We start from the raw sequence: 14229 nt of genomic DNA on the forward strand, positions 1-14229 counted from the left end.
AGTGACCACACCTACCCCCCTCACTATCCCCTCCCCGCCCTCACATCCCCCCCCCCACTGTGTGTTCATTCATTCATTTTTCATTCATGTTTTTTTTTATGGGACCAAGAAACTCCTCTCCCACCTATGTCTGACAGGGCCATCCTCCCCTACATATACCTCTGGAGTCTTGGGTCCCTCCCTATGTGTTCCCAGGCTGGTGGTTTAGACCCTTGGGGGCTCTGGTTGTTTGGTATTGTTGCTTTCCACCTGGGGTCAATAACCCTTTCTGCTCCTTCAGTCCTCTCACTAAGTTCTCCATTGGGAAACCCCTGATCATATCAGTGGTTAATTGTGAACATTGTCCTCTGAGTGTTTTAGTCTTTGGCTGACCTCTAAGGAGACAGCTATATCATGTTCCTCATATTATGCACTTCCAGCCATCCACAACAGTGTTTAGATTAGGTGGCTGTACATGGGGTGAATACCCAGGTGGAAAGGTCTCCTGATGGCCCCTCCTTCAGTTTCTGTTCCATGTTTTGTTTCCCTATTTGCTCCCTTGAGCATTTTTGTTTCTCGTTCTAAGTAGAACTGAGGCATCCCCTCTTGGTCTTCCTTCTTCATGAGCTTCATGTGGTCTGTGGGTTGAGTCTTCGCTAATCCAAGCTTTTGGGCTAACATCCGTGGAGATATGTTTGTGTAACTATCTTCTTTTGGGGTTTTTGGAAGATTACTTTCTTGCTTTTTCTAGGTTGTAGTTTCCCTCCTTGTGTTGGAGTTTTCCATCAATTATTCTTTGAAGTGCTGGATTTGTGTTGAGATACTGTGTAAATTTGGATTTGTCATGGAATATTTTGGTTTCTCCATCAATAATGATTGACAGTTTTGCTGGGTATAGTAGTCTGGGCTGGCATTTGTGTTCTCTTAGGGTCTGTATGATATCGGTCCAGGATCTTCTGGCTTTTATGGTCTCTGGTGAGAAGTCTGGTGTAATTCTTATAGGTCTACCTTTATATGTTACTTTGCCTTTTTCCCTTACTGCTTTTAGTATTTTTTCTTTGTTTTGTACATTTGATGTTTTGACTATTATATGGCGGGAAGTATTTCTTTTCTGGTCTAAACTATTTGGAGTTCTGTAAGCTTCTTGTATATTTATGGACATCTCTTTCTTTAGGTTAGGGAAGTTTTCCTCTATAATTTTGTTGAGGATATTTACTGGTCCTTTTAGTTGGGAGTCTTCCCCCTCATCTATACCTATTATCCTTAGGTTTGGCCTTCTCATTGCGTCTTGGATTTCTTGTATATTTTGGGTTAGTAGCTTTTTGTATTTTCTCTGACAGTTGTGTCAATGTTTTCCATGGTATCTTCTGCACACGAGATTCTCTCTTTCATCTCTTGTATTCTGTTGGTGATACTTGTGTCTATGACTCCTGATCTTTTTTTTAGGTTTTCTATCTCCAGGGTATTGTCCCTTTGTGATTTCTTTATTGTTTCTACTTCCATTTTTAGATCCTGCATGGTTCTGTTTAATTCCTTTTCCTGTTTGGTTGCATTTTCTTGAAATTCCTTAAGGGATTTTTGTGTTTCCTCTTTAAGGGTTTCTATCTGTCTACCAGTGCTCTCCTTAAGTTCTTTGAGAGAGTTATTTATGTCTTTTTTAAAGCCCTCTATCATCATCATGAGAAGTGATTTTAATTCTGATTCCTGCTTTTCTGGTGTGATGGGGTGTTCAGGGCTTGCTCTGATGGGGGAGCTGGGTTCTGATGATGCCATGTAACTTTGGTTTCTGTTGCTCAAGTTGTTGCTCTTGCCTTTTGCCATCTGGTTAACTCTAGTGCTGCCTGTACTTGCTGTCTCTGACTGAAGCCTGTCTTTCTAGTTATCTAGCTTGTGTCTGATCTCCTAGGGGTCCAGATGTCTCTGTGATCTTTTCCAGCTGCACTGATTACAGTGGTACCTCTAGGATGCCTCAGGATATGGTGCCTCCAAGGTAATAGTCCAGCTAGGTGTCTGCTGTTCTGGGTGCAGTGTCTCCTCTAGAATATCTCAGGATATGTTGTCTGAAGCTCTGAGTTCATTTGTTCCTCTGTGGATCTGGATTGAGTGGGCCTTCCAGTATGTCTCGGGTGGAATCCGGGGTCCACACAACAGCAGACCTGGCAGAGGTCTGATTCAGGCCTCAGATCTGAGAACTAGTTTCTAAGACACTGTCCAAGTTAGAGCGCCTGGGATCCCTGCTTCCTCTGGGTTCTTGGAGGTTGGGGACAGAGCTGCCACCCAAGATCTGCTCAGTGCTCTGGCCCAGACCGGAAGGAACCAGTGTTCCGGGCCAGGAGTAACTTCCTGGGTCCTTTTGGTTCCCAGTTACTCCCTGTTTAGGGCGGGCCCTGCTGTCTGCTTACCTAGGATACTGCCTGAGTTCGAGCACTTGGGATCCCTGCTTCCTCTGGGTTCTTGGATGTTGGGGGCAGAGCTGCCACCCAAGATCTGCTCAGTGTTCTGGCCCAGACCAGAAGGAACCAGTGTTCCAGGCCCGGAGTCGCATCTATATTTCTTAATGATTCTCTCACTTTTATTTCCTTTCCTTTATAATTGGTGAGACTCAATATTTTTGAGTCACAATATCTTCATTTGCATATCATTTTAGTGTTCATGAACACTTTCTTCTGTTCATTTTTTTTTTTCACAACTGTATGTTCATCCACTTAAACCCCCTTGAGGCTGGTAATTAAGATGTCTATAAATTCTGTTCCCCCAAGGATCACTGTTCTCAGTTTCTAGTGTTCTGCTCATTTTGGTCTGTTCCTTCCCTTTGTTTTCCTGGAAGATACCCTTAACTTGTCAATAAATACATGACTGAACCTGATCAACTTGGATGGCATGAGTTCTTGTGACAGATGGGTAGCCATGTCCCTCTGTGTGTCTGCCCCTTGAGTGGTAGGGTTCATTCACTCTAGGGATTTTGGAGAGCAAATTGGCAATTTCTCTCCACTTAGAACTTTATTCTGGGAGAACTAAAAGTCATTGTAGGGGCTTCAGCTTCTCAAAAACCATTTCTTTCAACATCTGTATGGAAGCTCTCGTTTTTTAGTTCGGAAGTAAAAGCATCAGTGTACAGATACAGGGAAGATATGCCAACTCAGGTCACGGTGCACATGACCTTTAATTTATGCTCTTATTTGCAACCTAATTTCCTCCCCCTCTTGTTGCTTGGTGATTTTGAGCATAAACTTTCTCTGTAAGATCAGTTGGGCTAGGACTTTCCACCTGTGCTCTGGCCTTCCTCGGCTTAACTGCCTCTACTCTTGGGGCATCATTAGCACAGTCCTGGAGAAGCTGTCACTTTTGGGCTCTAATGTTTTCTTTCACTGTGTCTACTCCATCGTGTACTTGATTGTCCTCATGACAGTTAGATGTAGGAGGGGGATGTAGACGTATAGCTGCTTAGTTTATCGTCTTGAAAAAGATCTCCAGTTTGGCCTTTTGACCAGTATGCTACCCGCATGGTATGACATTCTGCTCTTTCACATACTAGCTCTGTTGTTGGAAAGCCATTTTCCCTTCTTTGCATCCTAAATTTCTCAACGGCTTTTGAGGAAGAATAATATCAATCACTCATTTCACAATATAAGCTGGGGAGAGCAATATTAAATGAAGTTTCAGTGATGAGGTCTTTAACAATGTCTTGCATAATGTTTAACACATACTAAGTACATTCAAATAACAACTAAACATTTAGGGCTCAAAATAATAGACATTCAGTTTACATTTGGACATCTAACCAAAACTTCTCATTCAAGAACTTACTGGGAAATAATTGTTGTTGGCTTTACTTTCTGTTATTACTTATGAATGTGTTTATTCAGATGGGCTGCATCTCTTGCTGTGAAAAGTTACCATGTAAAATTGACCTTTAGACATGAAGAAGTGTTGTGTGAATTTAAAATCTGTACATGTTTTCATGTACATGTGATTTGATTTTAAGTCCCATATGACTATGACTAAATGAGAGAGAGAGAGAGAGAGAGAGAGAGAGAGAGAGAGAGAGAGAGCAAATGAGAATGTGAAGTATGCCTTAGGTATTGCTAATATTCACAAAAATGGCAAGTTTAACTAAATCACCATGGAATTTCAAGTCATGGGACAGACTTTGCATTTTTTAAGACAGACTACAGTGCTTGCCTTTGTTTTTTGCTGACACCCTATGTCTTCTTGTTTTTTCCTTCGCACAACTCAAAAAAGTATAGCTTTGAACACATTGTATAGCTTTTCTGGACCTTATTTTCCTCATCTATGAAATGAGAAAAGTGTCTTCTCTCACAGGATGACTTGAATTAAACGGGGAGGTGCAACTTACTGTTCCATACTGAGTAATAAGTGGCCATAACCAGAGATGCTATAAAGAACACTGTAGGTGTTTTTGTTAAACTGTAGCTCAGAGTTATTTCTGTGAAAATAACCACAGAAAGAAACATTAGTCAGCTCCCTCTGTAAAGGCAGCAGACTCAAAATATATTTTTCAGTAGACAATCATCTATCATCAGACAGTAAACCACAGCAATTTTAAAAGATGTACCACATTTAGCTTTCAGAGTGTCACCCACAGAAGTCCCCAAATGCAGATTATATTTGTGGATTCCGGCTTGATGTCTGCTGATACCTGACCTGACTTCATTTTATATTTATTGGTTCTCATTAAAATTAAACAAGTCATCTTTCTTTTCTGTGTAAAATGGACAGAACTGCTCAAGGAAGCCTTGACCTGATTGTCAAATAGACTTCCAAGAACACGAAGCCAGGCAGATGGGGAGGGAGTGTGCTATGGAAAGTGCTGGCAGGCTGCTCCACACATATCTGCTACAAAGTGATGTGGGGGAGGAGAACATTCTCCTGCTTCAAGAAAGACTGCTGTGTAATTCTTCTAGAGGTTGAGGAGGAAGCAGAGTCTTTCACACTGTGCCACCACAACAGTATCAAGTCATGACTGAAACTATCGGCAGTCACACTGCTGGGAAACAGACTTAAACTAAACACTGACTTTACTTTATTATTATTATTCAACTCCAAAAAGTGACTTTAAAATTGCTCTTAAATTTGTTTTTCTCAATAAGCAGATGTGCCTAAAAAATGTGTTAACTGTTGTAGAGATGGAGGCAGCAGAGTTGAACTTATTATTTGTTGACTATTGTAGAGATGGATGTGACAGAGACAAACTTAAGATCTTCTGGATGCACAATGAGCCACAATGAGGGGACAATGAATACTTACCTTGGCATTGTAGTTGTGTTGAGCCATCAGTGGATGCAACTGTATATAGCTGTAAGATGGTCCACAGTTGTATTAGTCTTATTATTACCCTAGCATTATTTGGTCACACAGGTCCTACTGAGAGCTTAGATGAAGCTTAGCATCACAATGACACAGCAGTTTCTACCACTGTGCCATTACTTGCTTCATCCTCTTTTGTTTCATGGGAGCATGGTGGACATTCTTTTAACTCTGGTGCTGAGGCGATTTGCTCACGCCCCTTCTCTTCACCAAATAGGCTTTGGTTGAACAAATGGAAGAGATTCACTCTGGGCCACAGGCAGATTCTTCTGTATTCAAGATCTTATGGGTTGATATAGATAACACAATGATGGGCAAAAAGAAAGGGTTTGGAACATCATACATATTCTACTCTAGATAGCACATAAAGAATAAAATGACTATTATCTAGTCTAAATCAAAACCACTTTTTATTGTAAAACTATGTGGTTCCTTAGAAATTATAGAAAATAGTATTTAGCTAAAAGAAAAAATATTCTGATCACCTGTGCCTTAGTGGTAAGAGATAACCTCTGATACATGCAAAATGTATGTACTAAGATATCCCCCCTTTTTGAAAATGCACATTAGATGTCATGTACAGTGACTAGATTTGTATTTCTAACATTTCAGATATCAAGCAGCCCTGTTGTTGATAGATGCATATTGTATACATGAACCCTAGGTGTAGTAAGAATACAGACTTGAATTTTTATGATTAAACAACTTATTTGGCAGGAGCTAGAGCGACAAACAGACAGTTCGTATGTGCTCTGCAAATTCTATCTAGACTTTACTTGCACGTGGATAAGCTAGTTTGTTAGTGTTTTATCAATGTTGAAGATAACAGACAGCTCCTGGAACAGAGAGATCAATCAGTCCATCCGAGTTTCTCAATCCTGAAGAGATCTCAGAATAAGGGGGAAGGGCCATGACGAACACCTGCTCATGCAGTGGGTTGCCTTGTACAGGTGAATTCTGAACCTAGGAACTTTTATAATAAGCAGAAGAAAACTTTCTCTTTGACTGGCATGAGACATCTCATTATCTCACAGTATTGCTTACTATAGAATATAACCCTAGACATGGCCTAAATGGAGAAGTCAGGATTTTGTATTCTGGGCATATCCAGCAACAGTGTATCCTAACACATCTCTTTTGCTATATAAATATTTAATCAGTACATCTAGACTTCTAGATAGGTTATTTTTATTTCTTTAGTCTTATTGTTGTTCTACTATTATCTTTGGGGCATTTCTCTTTTAATGGTGAGTTGCAACACAGAGGTTGTAATCCTACTAGCTTGACTTTATATAATTCTGGGTGAAGAATCTAAGGTGTGGTTGGCAGAAAATGCAGGTTTTGGATTTGAGAGGGATTTGTGTTTTCATCTGCATGACTTTGACGGGCTCTGATTGTTGGAGAAGAACTTACTTTCCTGCTTCTATTTTCTGGACATCACTATCTACTTTGTGTATAAACTATATGCACGTGTGCATGTGTGTGAATGTGCATGTGGAGGCCAGAGATCTATGTTGGATGTCTTCCTCTGTCACTCCTGCCTTATTGATTTTGAGACAGGGTCTCTCAGTGAACTCAGGAGCTCTTGGCCAGTGAGCTCAAAGCACTGTCTCATCTTTTCCTCCTTGTGGGAAGGATTAAAGTTATGTATTACCACACCTGGCCTTTTACACAAAGTCAGATTCTCACACTTGCATGGCAAGTACTTTGACAACTGAGTCAACTCCTCAGTCTCTCAGTTAGCTACTTTTGACATTATCTTACTTATCCACTTTAAGCTGTGACTAAGACAAGCATGCACTGCCAGTGTATTAAATATAAAATCAGATAATAAGTCCTTTGAAAACTGGAAAGAACTCTATGAGGATTAATTAAATTTTGCATGTGTGACAGGGCTTTTCCATGTGGCTTTGGCTTGCCTTGACTTTGTGAATGTAGTCCAAGCTGGCCTTGGCTTTGTGGTGGTAGTTCTGTATTAGCTCCCAAGTATTGGGATCACAGCTCTGCACTACCACAGGTGGCCAGAAAATTGAAATATAATCTTTAGTATCTGATGTATCCAGTTCAACAGAACACTGTTTACAAACCATATTTTCATATTTGCTCTGTTCATTACCCACAGGCCTGTTTTTGTTTTTTTGTTTTTTTTCCAGGCCTAGTAACCATTATTGCTTTTAATTGATTTTAATTTTCATTTTTCTCTAAGTTAATAATGACATTCAATTGTGCATCTCTGGTGACTCTGAAGTTACATTTAAAAAAAATTTGCTTTCATATTAGCTTTTACTAGAAACAGGAAAATGTTGAAAAAGAAAAATTCTGACTCTTCATTACTATGTTATAATTGTAAGGGGAGGGAAGGCAGGGGGTCTCCAGAGGTCAATCACAACTGAAGAAGAAGAAATGGCCACATCAAGGATGCTTCTGTGAAAGAGTTAGCAAAATAGCTTCCCATGTACCCTGTACTTTTTCTGCATGGATGCAGGATGCTTTTTGACCCTCCACCTCATCAGCAACACCAGTGTCTCAGAGTAGGCTCGTTTATTCTGCATGAATCTTTCTCTTCCTCTCTCCACTCATCTCTCTCTCTCTCTCTCTCTCTCTCTCTCTCTCTCTCTCTCTCTCTCTCTCTGTCTCTGTTGTCTGTCTGTCTTTGTGTGTGTCTGTCTGTGTGCATTTGTGTGTGTGTGAAACATACACACACACACACAGAGAGAGAGAGAGAGAGAGAGAGAGAGAGAGAGAGAGAGAGAGAAGCAAAACTTAAAAGACAGTGGCACTTTGCAGCTGTGTAGATAATTGTTTGTAGCAAGAACAAGTCAGCATAGAGTAGCCTTCACAAGCTACAGCCCTTAGGTAGGCTCCAAACTCACTTTCACCTCCAGTCCCTTTGTACTGCTTGGGGAATATGTATCTCCTCTAGGTAACTCTTTCATAGGTAATGTGTACATTCTGTGAATATCTCTTCCCAGTGGTCTTCATGCTGCCTTTTGGCTTACTACATTACCTACTCCTAGGTCCACACACGATTCTTTCTTCCTCTCATAAGCAAACCCTTAGAAGACAGCCCTCTGTTTACTGCGTGGACAGTGGTAGAGAAACAAATGCAAAGTGGAACCGGACCCTGGGCATGGTGGGACAGGCTGGCAACCCAAGAAGTTTGAAGGCTGAGGAAGGAGGCCATAAGTTTGAGGCTTAAACCTACCTCAACTGATTAATTAATTTAAAAAAATGTAAAGTCAACTATGTTGATAAAAATTAAGCAACATAATAAGATTTATCTCACTTAATTAGAACAATCAGCAAACAAAATAGCATAAAAATGATATACTTCCCAAGTTGGTTGCAAATGACAAGAAAATCACAGAATTTGTTTGAAACGGAGGGGAAATGTCCTTTTTTTCTATCTTGTAAGTATAGGAGAGCTTAGTTTCATGTTTCAGGAACTTTAAGTTTTACCTAAATTTATCTTTGGACACATTCCTCACCTAGACCCTTTCATCCAAAGAAGTAATTGCTCACAAGACACTGCTTCCACCATTATATAGATCAAGCTTATCTATCCCAAGCGCAGTCAGACCTAAACACAAGGACATATGAGAAACTCTAAATGAACTCAATAGGTTCTATTTATACCTTTGTATGTATATATGTAATGATAATCCAAGAAAAAACAAATTACAATAAGAACTTAGGTTGGACATTGAATTTTCTACTCATAATTCTTATTCACTTGGAAAACAAAATTTAGTCACCTAAATATAGAGATAATTTAGACATGATAATTTTAGTGGGTTCTATTTCATTATTTTAATTTTAGGATTAATTTCTCAGCTCTCATATTAAAAAAATAAAGAAAAAATAGAGAATGTAATTACTAGACTCAAGACATGAGAATAATTTCTTTCCTTCCAAATGGCAGAGTGTTTGAGAGATTCCAGTAGTTCTTTACTCATCGAAACAGTTTGATCAAGCGGGACAACAAAACAGAATGGGAGAGGCCTCCGTGACAGACAATAATAGCTTGGAGAATTTTTCTTTTGTTTTTAATTATCATTTGATTCTAGTGATACACATAATATAATTACATTTTAAACTTCTACTCAATGTTGAACTTGAATATGTAAATATTTATTCATCTATTTAAACTTACAACTATAAACTTGTAGTAATTATCCTGTACAAAAATACGACATGGGGTTTATACATTGGGTATAACAGGCAGTGATTTTCTTATTCTGATGCACAGACATTGACAGATATTGATATTGTTCAGTGAGTTGCACACTGTTATGCCAGCTCCCTGGTCCCTTCCTCTTTTTCTGACTCCCGTCTAAATGATGGAGACAATGTCCTTTTCCATATGCTTTAAGTTTGTTTTGCTCTAGTGTGGACTATGCATGAAACCCTCTAAAACCATGAATTAAATTAATGTTACATTTAAAAAAAATTAAAGTAAAATAGAATATTTGTACTTAATTGTTGTAGTCATTTGTTATTTTCCTGGCAGAAATTTGGTATTTCATATTTTCTATCAGTTTATCTCTTTCCTCCACATTTTTAAGCTTGTTAAGAATATAATTAATCAAACTATGTTTTTACATATATCTTTGTATCTTTCTACTTTATGTGTTATTTATTTTCATGTTTTTTAATACTTTTAAATAATTTCTCTTTAATTCTCTTGTCTTTTCAATAAATAAATTTTTATAATTAACTAGAAAGTAATTAAAAGTAATTTTAAAGATCAGAAGATTAAGTAAGATAATGTTTACAAAAACATCTCCATTTACATTATTCTGCTTCTCAAAATAACACATTTTATGTAACCACCAGAAAATGAGCAGTGTAAGGAGCGGGTGGCTCAAGTACAGACTTCATTCAGACTTCCTTAGATTTTATGTGCTGAGGGCTGGTTTATGTATCATATGTCATGGGCAGTGTTGTGTTTTGCCCAAATATGTGTGTTGATGTGCTAACCTCCAGCATCTTAGGAATGTGAACGTCAATGTGAATTGTCATGCATTCTCTTTACAGAGGTAATTAAGTCAAAATGAGGTCATTAGAGTAGGCTAATTCAATATATTTAGTGTCCTTATAAGAAGCACAGAGGGAAGTCTTTGGGAAGCCCCATGATGATCGCCTACTAGCCAAGGAGGGAGGCTAGAGAAGAAACCAACCATGCAAACACCTTTACATTGCATTTCTACTTTAGAGAATTAGAGAATCTCTACTTTAGAGAATTATGAGAGCATCAGTTTTTTTTTTTTAAATTGCCTAGCTACTTAACACAGCAGCATTGCCTAGGTACTTAATACAGCAGCCCCAGATGGTGAAAACATCATAATACATTCCTTTAATCACTTTCCTCTGCCTTTAGTGTCTCAGTGTTTCCTTGTCTAGTGACACATTACACATTACACTAGAAGTACATTTAATAAGAGATGAAGCACTTGCCTCCTCCTGGAAGAATCTATACCAAAGAGTTCTAGATATTATGTTAAATCCACTATAGTAATGAGTATCTTAGTCAATATATTTTTGAGGTTATACAAATAGCCTGTTTTTTTCTTGGAGGCCTTCAGCAGGTCTTAGTTGCAATAATTATTACCATGTTGTTCTTTTTTTCTCCTTCTGGACTGGACATCAAATCCATGTGTGCATTCTTAGCAATAATGCTATACCACTCAGCTGCTCTCACTCCCTGTAATGTTCTAATGACGAGTTATTTCCTATTTTCCACATTCCTGGTATGTTTGCACTGAAATTCTAATGTAAGAAAGTTGTCTTTGCACCTCACTCATTTTATCTTGTATTTAAGAGTATGGGCTTTCTTGTTACAGACCAGTATCACCACTATTAACTTCAGCTTTTTATTTACTTGCTGGATTTTACACAGAGCTTCACTGCATAGCCCAAGGTAGTCTTGGGCTTGCCTCAGCCTGCTAAATGTTGTGATTATGAGCCTGCACTGCCACTTTTGACTGATAGCTAGCTTCTTTAATGAAAATATACTCATTCCTTCTTAGGAGGACATCTCTCCACCCTAGGCTCTTAGGTCCAGGTGAAGTTGAGGTTACATGCCTGTAGTTCCTTGAAATAGGAACTAAAGAGACCTATAAAGAAATTTGTGTTCCCCCACATGCCAAACAACAAACAACTGAGGTAAAAGGCTAGGGTAAGTATGGCTCCTTCTGGTTCAGAAGACACATGAAACAAGACATGAACAGCTGCTCCACATCTCTGGCAATTTTGAGATCCACTTGAACACATGTGGCCAGCTCATTTCTCAGCACCCAGTTATTCTCTCTCAGGATACTTCAAAGGTTTTAGATTTCCCCTCTGGGCTCTTGTTTCTGTCCTCAGAATTATCCTTCCTTCTCCAAGGAAGTGGGACTCTGTGCAGCAGTCTCAGCCTGCTTGTTGCCCTTAAAGGGCTGGGAGGTATACTTTAAAATATGTCTCTTCCTGTCAATCAAGATGTCGATGCTCCTGTTTATGTCAAGGACTGACAGCTGTAGGTATTCTTTAAAAAACTATAAGGCTTTTACTTTTCTAAGTTATTTCTATTATTATTTTAGATTAAAATGAAATCATTTTCTTTTTTTTTTATCTCCCCTCAAACCCCCAATGCATACCCTTTTTCTCAAATTCATGGCCTCTTTTAAAATTGTTACACACACACCACATACACAGACAAACACACACACATACACACACAACACATATACATATTTAAATATATATATATATATATATATATATATATATATATATATATATCTCATGCATTCTTAAATACATAAATATAACCTGCACAGTCTGTATAGAGTTAGCTATATGTATATAACCTAGGGATTGACCATTTGGTGTTGGATAGACAACAGGGGTCTCTTCCCTGGGAAAGACCAGTTGCCCTGCTCCCAGCATTCCCTTGTTGCTGGTAGGTGAGATTTCCACTTCCTGTTAGCATGTCCATTGGTGCCATTGGTCTGCTTTTGTTTCAGCTGCCATGCTGATGAGACTTCACGGGTATAGTCTCAATGACATTTCTAGTAGATAGAATCTCACAGCAAACTTCCTGTCCCTCTGGCTCCTACAAATCTTGCCACTCCTTCTCCCTCAGTGACCCCTGAGCCTTAGTTGCTGGCGTTATATTGTAGATGTATCAGCTGGGGCCGGGGACCTCACAGTTTCTTGTTCTTTGCATTGTAATCTGCTGTGGTTCTCTGGGATGGTCTCTGTTTGTGACGAAGAGAAGTTTTCTTTCTGAAGGCTCCTGTGGGATGTGTGTGTGTGTGTGTGTGTGTGTGTGTGTGTGTGTGTGTGTGTGAATCTTACTAGGTTTCACTGTGCTAGAAGGAAACTGCACTCAGAATTTTTTGACACAAGCATTTTTGTTCTGTTTTAGAAGCCCCAGGCCTTGGGGATAGGACTATATAACTCAGTGAGTAGTGAACTTGCCCATTATACACAAAGTCCTTGGTTTGACCTTCAGCATCTCATAAAACTGGGTGTACTGACCATGCTGCTAGGAGACATGAAAGATAGGAAACAGTTTTATATTCAAATTCTGCAGATTGGGCTTTTAATATTTCATTTAAATGTTGCTAAAAAAAACCTCAAAACCCATGAGGCTGCTCACATGCCTACTTGTAAATGAATAAGTAAAATGAGGAATATCTCTCAACTTTAAAGAAAGGAACTTCTGATACATGCTGCAACATGGGTAAATTGGGGCATTACACTAAGTGGCACAGGCCGCCAATAAAAAGACAAATGCCATTTGCAATGCAAGAAGAAAGAGACAGATGTTAGAGCGGTGGTTCTGCCTTTGGAGCTGGGCGGGAGGAGCATGACGAATCTCAGTGAGTGTGGCTAAAACTCTGCAAAAGGAAGCGCTCTGTAGGTTGATTGTACGACAGTGTGAAAATACTTAACCAAACTGGATATGTAAAAGTTATTAAGTTGATAAATTTTGTGAACTGTATGTTTTAACACACAATTAAAAAAAAAAAGGAAAGCTATCTCCTTTTCTACCAGAAGGAATCTGACAGCTTTTCCTGTGCATTTGCCTAGAGTATATGTCAGGAGATCCATAAGTTCATATTTTCACAGGTCACCTTGGTGTTGTCAAAGTTTCTATGTATTTTAATGACAAAGGTCACTTTTGTTCAACTTCAAATAGTACTTTCCTCATTCTCTCTCTCTCTCTCTCTCTCTCTCTCTCTCTCTGTCTCTGTCTCTGTCTCTGTCTCTGTCTCTCTTTATCTCAAGACAGAGTTTCTCTGTGTTGCCCTGACTGTCCTGATGTCCACTCTGTAGACCAGGCTGGCCTTGAACTCAGAGATCCACCTGCTTCTGCTTCCCAAATGCTGGCATTCAAGGTGTGAGCTTCCACTGCTTGGCTCCTTGTTGTCTTACAGGAGTCACCAACAGACCCCACTTTAACTGTCACCAAGTCCTTTTCTGAGCCCAAAGCTAATGGCACATGTTTGCTGTGGCTCTAGCCCATGGCAGCAGAGTCTGTTCCGGCTAACTGCTGGTGGCAGGGGATGGCTGAGTGCAGCTCATCTTCCAGCCCCCGCTCTTAGCAACTCTTCATTTCAGCACACTCTATGTAATTTTTAACAGTACTTTTTTTTGTTATTGAAAATTGTTTTTTCGTACAATATCTTCTGATCATGGTTTCCATCCGTTATCTCCCAGATCTTCCCTATCTCCTCACCCATGCAATTCCATGTCTGTTTTCTCTTTATTTTTCTTTAGAAAACAAATAGGCCAAGAAACAAAAACAAACAAAGCAGAGTAGAACAAAACAAACAGAAAAAAGAAAAGGCATGAGAAACACACTCACATGTACACACACACACACTCTCTCTCTCACTCAAAGAGACAACCCATAAAACTCCAAAATCAGAG

At 39.2% G+C, this 14229-nt stretch overlaps 1 protein-coding gene across 1 annotated transcript in view; it reads left to right on the top strand.

Moving 5' to 3' along the window:
- The window catches only part of Gpr158 (G protein-coupled receptor 158), a 342907-nt gene that overhangs the window by 18931 nt on the left and 309747 nt on the right, over positions 1-14229 (top strand). The gene's annotated exons all lie outside the window — the stretch shown is intronic.

Source organism: Arvicanthis niloticus, chromosome 8 (assembly GCF_011762505.2).
Source record: "Arvicanthis niloticus isolate mArvNil1 chromosome 8, mArvNil1.pat.X, whole genome shotgun sequence".
In the NCBI taxonomy this organism is placed as follows: domain Eukaryota; kingdom Metazoa; phylum Chordata; class Mammalia; order Rodentia; family Muridae; genus Arvicanthis; species Arvicanthis niloticus.